The 7,961-nt window shown below is 31.8% G+C and overlaps 1 pseudogene; it reads left to right on the forward strand.

Annotated features, from left to right (window-relative positions):
• Positions 1 to 205: 205 nt before the first annotated feature.
• Positions 206 to 6,517, forward strand: LOC135194614 (tRNA endonuclease ANKZF1-like; annotated as a pseudogene).
• The last annotated feature ends 1,444 nt before the right edge of the window (positions 6,518 to 7,961 follow it).

The following is a 7,961-nucleotide window of genomic DNA, read 5'->3' on the forward strand; positions in this document are numbered from 1 at the left end:
CTACTACTATACTTGGCTTTAAAATTTAATTGAGTTTGTTATCTCACCCATACCGATCAATCTCATTCGTGTCTTCTCCATCCTACGTGACATTGGCGAAATAATCTGTGCCCTGTCGGCACAACTAAAAGCCATTAAACTAAGAATTGAATTGAATTGAATATTTTGTAAAAAAATATTTAATAATTATCTACATTGCACAACATTTTTAAATTCAGTAATTACGTGACGTAACGCGGACCGTAATAAATTTTTTATAAACGTATAGTTGAATAAGTATGTAATAATGACTACAAAAACTGATAATTTAGTAAAACCTAAAACTGTTCGAATTTTTGAATCGGATAATTTTGAGAAATTGCTCAATGGATTGCAAGTTGCGGCATGCATGCTGACTGAATCACATCAAGTTGGTAAGTCTGCCATAAAATATATCAAATAGGTAAAAATTATTACGTACATTATCCTCTTGTACTTAATATTTTGAATTATTCATCAACCCCAATATGAAATAACTTATTAATTTATCATTAAACCTTTAACAGTGGATGAGGCGAGTGTGCTCAAGCGTCTCAGAGCCTTAACCATCAATGGACCATCCGATGGTAACAGCTGTTCCTGCTGTGGAGTTGGTCCTTTTGAATCTCGCATACATCAGACTGCGCATTATAAGCAACATTGGCATACACATAACTTAAAGAGAAAATTGTTTGGAAAAGCACCATTGAGCTTAGGACAATTTAATTCAAAACAAGGTAATAATAAAAATTATATAGGTAACCTTTTTACACTATACTCGGTATTTTGTATCAAAATTCTTCTATTCATCTTTAATTATTTATATATTAAAAATGATTGAGTAAAGTAAATATTACAATTGGACTCTAAATTAGTTACAAAATTGATCTTTATGAAATACCTCTTTATTTTAGCAGGGTACATTATAGTCTAAGGCTATGTCTATGCTGAAATTACAATTATATATTTTGAGATTATCTCCTGCGTCCTATATAGACATTCCACTATATGTAATTTTACTATTAAAATTAATTTAATATAATAATAATAATAATTTACTCATGCAAGAATCAAATGTTACAAAAATTACTATAATTAAAATTTGTTACAAATTAAGTATGACATTAATTAGATATTATTATTATCTTAGTACTCTATTTACATGTAGTTTGGCACTTACAAAGGGTGAAACCTATTATCCTTTATTGGTTATTTATATAAATGGTGTTAATGATCAATAATTGTATCCAATATGTTTTAATAAGTATTGTATAATATTCACAAGATCGGTTTCATCTTGAGTGCTTTAATTTTTTCTTCTGATATTAATTTAAGATGACTCAAGTGTATCTGGCAGTGATTCCGAAACTGAGTGGAGTGGGTCCAATCCTGCAAGTGATCTCTTTGCAGCGGCTACAAGACACTGCAAAGCTTTCTTTACCAATCAAAAGAAACAAGTTTTTTGTATATACAGATGCATACTGCATCATAAGAAGGTAAAATTTGTTAATTATATTAGTATAGTTATTATTTATATTTTGAGATAAAAAAAACCATAACATGCTCATGTTTTCTTGTACGAGGAGCTTTCAACTGATGGTGAAGGAGTTGCTTGGGTAGAACGATGTCAACGATTTACTATACCTGGTTACAAACGATGGGCTATTCTAATGGTATCCGGTGGACATTTTGCGGGTGCAATATTTTCCGGTGGTATCGCTGTTCTCCACAAAACTGCATTCTTACGTGACTCGTAGAGGCCAGGGTCAGGCACAGATATCAAGGGACCAGCATAGCGATGCACCTCGGTCTGCTGGTGCTAGTCTGAGGCGATACAACCAAGCACAATTTTTAGAGGTATGTTAATCGATTCGATTGGGTTTTGGGAGATATATAATTTAAATTTTGGAGGTTGATTTCTAATCTTTTAGTTTATTTAAATTTCTTAGCATGTTCAAGAAATTATATCTGGATGGACAGAAGATTTGAAAGGGTGTTCTCTTATTCTATACCGAGCTGTTGGACCTACAAATCAAGCTGCTCTCTTTGGGAAGAATTCTCCTTTGAATAGAGATGATTTAAGAGTAAGGGTCCTGCCATTCCCTACACGGAAACCCACTTATAAGGAAGTGAAGAGGGTACACGAAACAGTTGCGAGTATTGAGGTTTATGGTAAGAATTAAACATATTCAATGTATTAATAGAACATTTTAATTATACCAAATAAAATTTAAGACAGTTAGCTATAAAAAAATGTATTTTAAAGAAAATACATACTTAGACTGTATTATAAACTTGTAATTTTCATAAACAATTTATTCTAGATAGTAATATGAAAAAATCTAATGTCTTAGCATTCATTTTGACTTTTATGAGAAAAAACATCAAACAAAGCTAATTTTACTTAGCATTGCATAGCGTCATGTTATATTGATATTCATTAAATATGAATAATATATTCTGTAGACATAAAAAGGCATAGAAAATATCTTAAAGTATATTAATTTTATAGTGTTTTTCACTATAAAATTAATTAATTGCTATCGATTATATTTTTAGATACAATGGAGTTATTCCAAAAAGCACTAATTGCGTCTACAAGTAAGACAACCACAAAATCCAGCTCGGACACAACTGTTGACCGCAGTAAGAAGACTCCAAGCAAACCAATTGACAGAGCTAAGTCTAGGTACAATGTTTATTTTAAATTCTATCTGTCTGCTATCTCCTCTTTTTGTCTACGCTAAGATATTAAAAATACATAATTAATATATCTTAGACATTTAAACACTGATAAGTGATATTGGTATAGTAAAACTGCCAAAATGTTTGACTGCCTCGTTGGTCTAGTTACTAGATATAAGGCCACAGATTTGGAGGTTTTGTGTTCAAAATCCAGATTGGGCCGATAGTCATGTCACCGGGTGTAATCAACATGGTTGCACCCAATAAGGATGTAATATTTATTATATTTCATTGAAATTTTAAATAATATATTTTGTCCCAGAGAACGCACGCCACGCGAGCTGCCAACACAATTACTATCGAGCGAAGATGAAGGTCCATGTTTCATAGATCAAGAAACTCCTGTAGACTGGATAAAAACTCTTTCAGAGCAATGTACCAATGGCGTCATTAGCAATTCGAGAAAAGATCTTCTACACAATTCGGGACAAAGTAATTCGTCTGATAGCGAAGAGGAGAATGTAGGTGGAGCAGCAAAGATGAAAGATCTCGTAAGGAAGAAGAAGAAAAAGAAACCGGATGATAGCAAGCCGCTTAAAAATGTCTCGTCTAAAGTATCTGTAAAGCGAATGTTAGAAAGGTAGAATACAATTAGATAACATTAAAAATAATTATTTATTTAAATAACACTATTATTAGCACTTGTTAGTTTTTCCATAGAAATTTTATTTGTCACAATAGTAATAATTTATTTTTTGCTATTTTTGAACGAATTTTTTCAAGCTTCTTTAGGCCACAGAGGAGTATACTGACAGAAATCGTCACTGACGGAAAATGCGTTATGTCTCTATCTCTTATTTAATTCATTATGTGCAGCGAAAGCAACTCCGTTCAAAGCGGGTGTCCCACGACTTCTCATTTTATATCATTCTTACATTAGTCATTTCACACACACTAAGGCGTCTTGTAAGCACAAGCGTTACCCACACTGATGCACGCCGTTAATTACGCGAGGAGTGCGCTCTTTCGTGAGTGAAAAGATCTATTTATACTCTATTGTAACCATAACAGGAAAAAAGCTAAATAAACAACATTTGACATATGATATTCACTATGGATTTGCAAAAAAATTAAAGTGGAAATAAGAAGTTAAGTGTAATATTTTTGTATTATAAATAAATCATAAATTCTTTATAGTGCACAATATAGGTGATTTGCAAATTGCATTAAAAACGTAAATGTAAAGTTTGTTTATATTTTTTTCTTCTTCCATTGGAATAGGCTATAATTTGAAGTGGCGAAAACTTACGATGACAATAATACTATAGTTTAATTGACCTATTAAAATAATATAAATGATAGGATTATCTTTTAGTTAAAAAGTTGTAAGTATCTATGGGATAATCTTAATCTCTTTGATTAATAATAATTTTGCGCTATATTTAAGCTTAAACAAATAAGAAACTGGTAAATCAGGCTCGGCCATAGATACTTTTTTATATTCGAATTTTAGTAGCGATCAATGTTATTATTTAATTATGTTAGTTTTTAGATCCATGCGTACTAATAAAAGACAATAAGAACAATCTAGACAGACAATTTTACAACTTTTTAATAATATAAGATATTCCTAAGTTTGTGCTATGTATCTTCTTGAGTTCTCGTCTAAAAATGTTTTTCTTTACGTCGCAGATGTGGCAAATGATATCAGATAAAGAACTCAACTCATTAGAGACTATCCTAGAATGTTTCGAAGAGAATGAATTGGAAGCCGCTTGTAACATACAAGATCCTGCGGACGGAAACACCGCGCTGCATAAGGCCGCCATTGCTGCTAAGCCGGATATGGTTACGTGAGTGTTGCAATTATTAAGAATCTATTTAACATATTTTTAATCTCTGCTTGTGTAATATTATTATGTTCAACAATAAGCATTAAGAAATGTTTGTTATGTTAATTAATATCTGACCTTACATTATACTGGTTTAACCTTTTTTTATATATATTTTTGTTAGCTAGCAACTTTTTATATTAATTATAAATATTGTTATTATCTGTATCTATTACAGATATGTTTATATCTGTAATAGATATTAAGATATATATTGTTATTTATCTTAATATTCTGTGTAACTAATAATAAATGTTTAATGATTAGTAAACGGCTTATCTTGATAGATAAATATATTTTGATCTGATCGAAATAAATAATTAAAACGATCAATGTTATATATGATACAACGATTAAAATAAAGTCTGTTGTTAAAATTTACTTCCAAAAGCAATTTGTTAATAGTAATGCTTAATATTCGAGAAAACAGGATGGGTTGTTTCGAACTCCTGGTGATACTATAAAATGTATACTAGTGATTGTGAATGAAATAGTATTTTGTACTTATGTCTAGTAAGTTACTGGAAGCGGGCAGCGACCCGTGCGTGCGCAACGCGCAGCTGCAGACGCCGTACGCCGCCACCACGCACGCACACACGCGCGTCGCCTTCCGGCTGTTCCAGGCCACCTTCCCGGACAAGTACAACTATAACAAGGTACACTACGCATGTTCAAAATCAAGCATTTTTGTTATATAAAAGATAAGGTAAAAAAAGAAATACATTCATAAAACAATGCTTTAATAAAATGTCGTTAAAATGGGATTGAAATATTTTCGGTGGAAAATCAAATTTAGTGGCAGCAACACTTACAGAACAGTGTTACCAGTACGAAATATTATTAAATAATTCAACATACATTTAATATTATCCGGGATTTAATGTGTTTATATATTTTTTTTTCAGTCACAAATACCAGGTCCCGTGACACCCGAACAGTTGGAGCAAGAAAGAGAGAAGAAAGCTCAACAGAAGAGAGCGAAACGTCAGCGAGAGAAGGAGAAGCAGGCCGAGAAAAGCAAGATGAATAAATTTTTGCAGATGAATGACTCTGAAAAGGTAATGCTGTGTTAAAGAAATGCAAAATTAAAAGAACGGGGAATTGAAATAAAATAAATAAATAAATAATGTATGTAATGTGAGTTGTAGAGTAAACGCTGCTAAACTATGATAGTTCTACAATAAATACAGTAAAACAAATGATGTTACAATTACATATAGTTTTTTCAAGAGTGAACTTATTTTTTTATCTATAGTAGGTAGACCACGCACTACAGTTCCATAGAACTCAGTAATGTTAGAAGTGTAATCTATTCCTTAGAATCACGATGATTTGTTAATAAATAAATATATTATGTAAACAATGGTTTATTCAGATATTTTACATTGTACGCAAATTTATTTTAAATATCTATCTATATAAATAAGTATTCGGCAGATCGGAAAGGATTAGTTATGACATTTACTGTGAACAACTGAATCAGCATAATCGTGTCTAAATTGAAAGTAGTAAAGAATTTGTTTATTTAAACGTGACACGCCGCCGCCACTCTTCTCTTTCGTATTTGAGTAGCAAGTATACTAAATAATTCCTCATTATATATATTTCTAATATATTGATGTATTAAATACGAATATTCATAATATTTATTTAATTTCCAGATGAAAGCCGAAGTCATGAAATGTTTCCTGTGCGCCGCGAATTTACCAAAGGCTCCATTTGAATACAATAATTATAAATTTTGTTCGATAAAATGTCTACAAAATCATCGAAATCTCCGGCCATTACATAAGAGTGCGTGAAATACTAAATCAAGTCTTTGTTCGTCGGATCATCAGAGCTCGGTTGCATTAAATTCAGGGATAGATTAAAACTTGAAACAGTTGTATGACTCATTGTTAAGCAAAAAATAGTTAAAATAATTCCATTTTTAAATTTAAGTCTGTGAACCCTTTTCTAGCAGCCTGAAAATTTCCCACTGCTGGGCTAAGGCCTCCTCTCCCTTTGAGGAGAAGGTTTGAAGCATATTCCACCACGCTGCTCCAATGCGGGTCGGTGGAATACACATGTGGCAGAATTTTGTTGAAATTAGACACATGCAGGTTTCCTCACGATGTTTTCCTTCACCGCCGAGCACGAAATGAATTATAAACACAAATTAAGCACATGTCAATTCAGTGGTGCCTGCCTGGATTTGAACCCGAAATCATTGGTTAAGATGCTCGCGCTCTAACCACTGGGCTATCTCGGCTCTCCAGTATATATGACTTCTTAATATATTTCAGTTACCTTGTATCTATGTTATGCAGATCCCAAGGTTCTGGGTGTAAACCAAGTCGGGCAAATGAAAGATGTAATTTTCTGGCCAGAGATTTTCTTAGTACTATGTTGGTGTTTGAAAGTTGCCAGTGTGTACTTTCCTGTGCCTTAATGTTAGATTTACTCTGTCAAAACCATAGTACTTTGGTAGAGCAAAAAAAAAAAAATAAACAAACAAAATGAGAGCTTAAATAAATTCTCTTTGATTTATAAAGCTTTATTGGATGTGTTGGCCCTAAGAAGTCCAAAACATCCAATTGTCATAATAAAAATAATACCAGTTTTACATTTTACATCATTTACATTTACATTTTTATGACTAGAATACTTATTTATTTATTTATTTAATATGGAACTCCAACACAGGTACATATGTAATACAAAAAATACAAGTTTAGACAATAAAATATTAAATGTACCTCCAATTATAGGAGAACACAACATGCACTTATAAAGTATTGAACTCTTAAACAAAACTTAAGAAATAAAAATAAAAGAAAAAACTAAAACTAATAATTACAAAACAATGAAATAAAATAATTTTTCGAAAACTATTTGACAAATCTAAACTAAACAAAATGTAAACTAAACAAAATGAAAATAAGTTCAGAAACAAATTATAGAAACAAATTTCCTTTGACTAACAATTTGCATAAAAGGCATAACATTTCTTTTTGAAAGTGCTAAAAGTGTCGAAACCCATGTCGATAGTTGGTATTGCGTTATATAAGCGCGTCATTCGGGCTAATGGTGAATTTTTCCCAAGATTGGTTCTATTCTTACTCATTTTGAACAATGGACATGGGTTCCGAGGTGGTCTTCGTGGCACGTTTATATTAAGTTTTTCGAGCAAATATTTACTGTCCACTTTATTATGAAAAAGCTTATACAGAAAGGCTAAATCCAATAAGGATCTTCGCACACGAAGAGGTTGCATTTCGAAGTACTTAAGTCTATCGCTATAGCTTTTTACGTGTACCCTCATTCTGTAACACAAGTGTCTCAATAATCGTTTTTGCACCTTTTCAATACGATCATCATATACCT

This window comes from Vanessa tameamea, chromosome W (genome assembly GCF_037043105.1).
Source record: "Vanessa tameamea isolate UH-Manoa-2023 chromosome W, ilVanTame1 primary haplotype, whole genome shotgun sequence".
Classification (NCBI taxonomy): Eukaryota; Metazoa; Arthropoda; class Insecta; order Lepidoptera; family Nymphalidae; genus Vanessa; species Vanessa tameamea.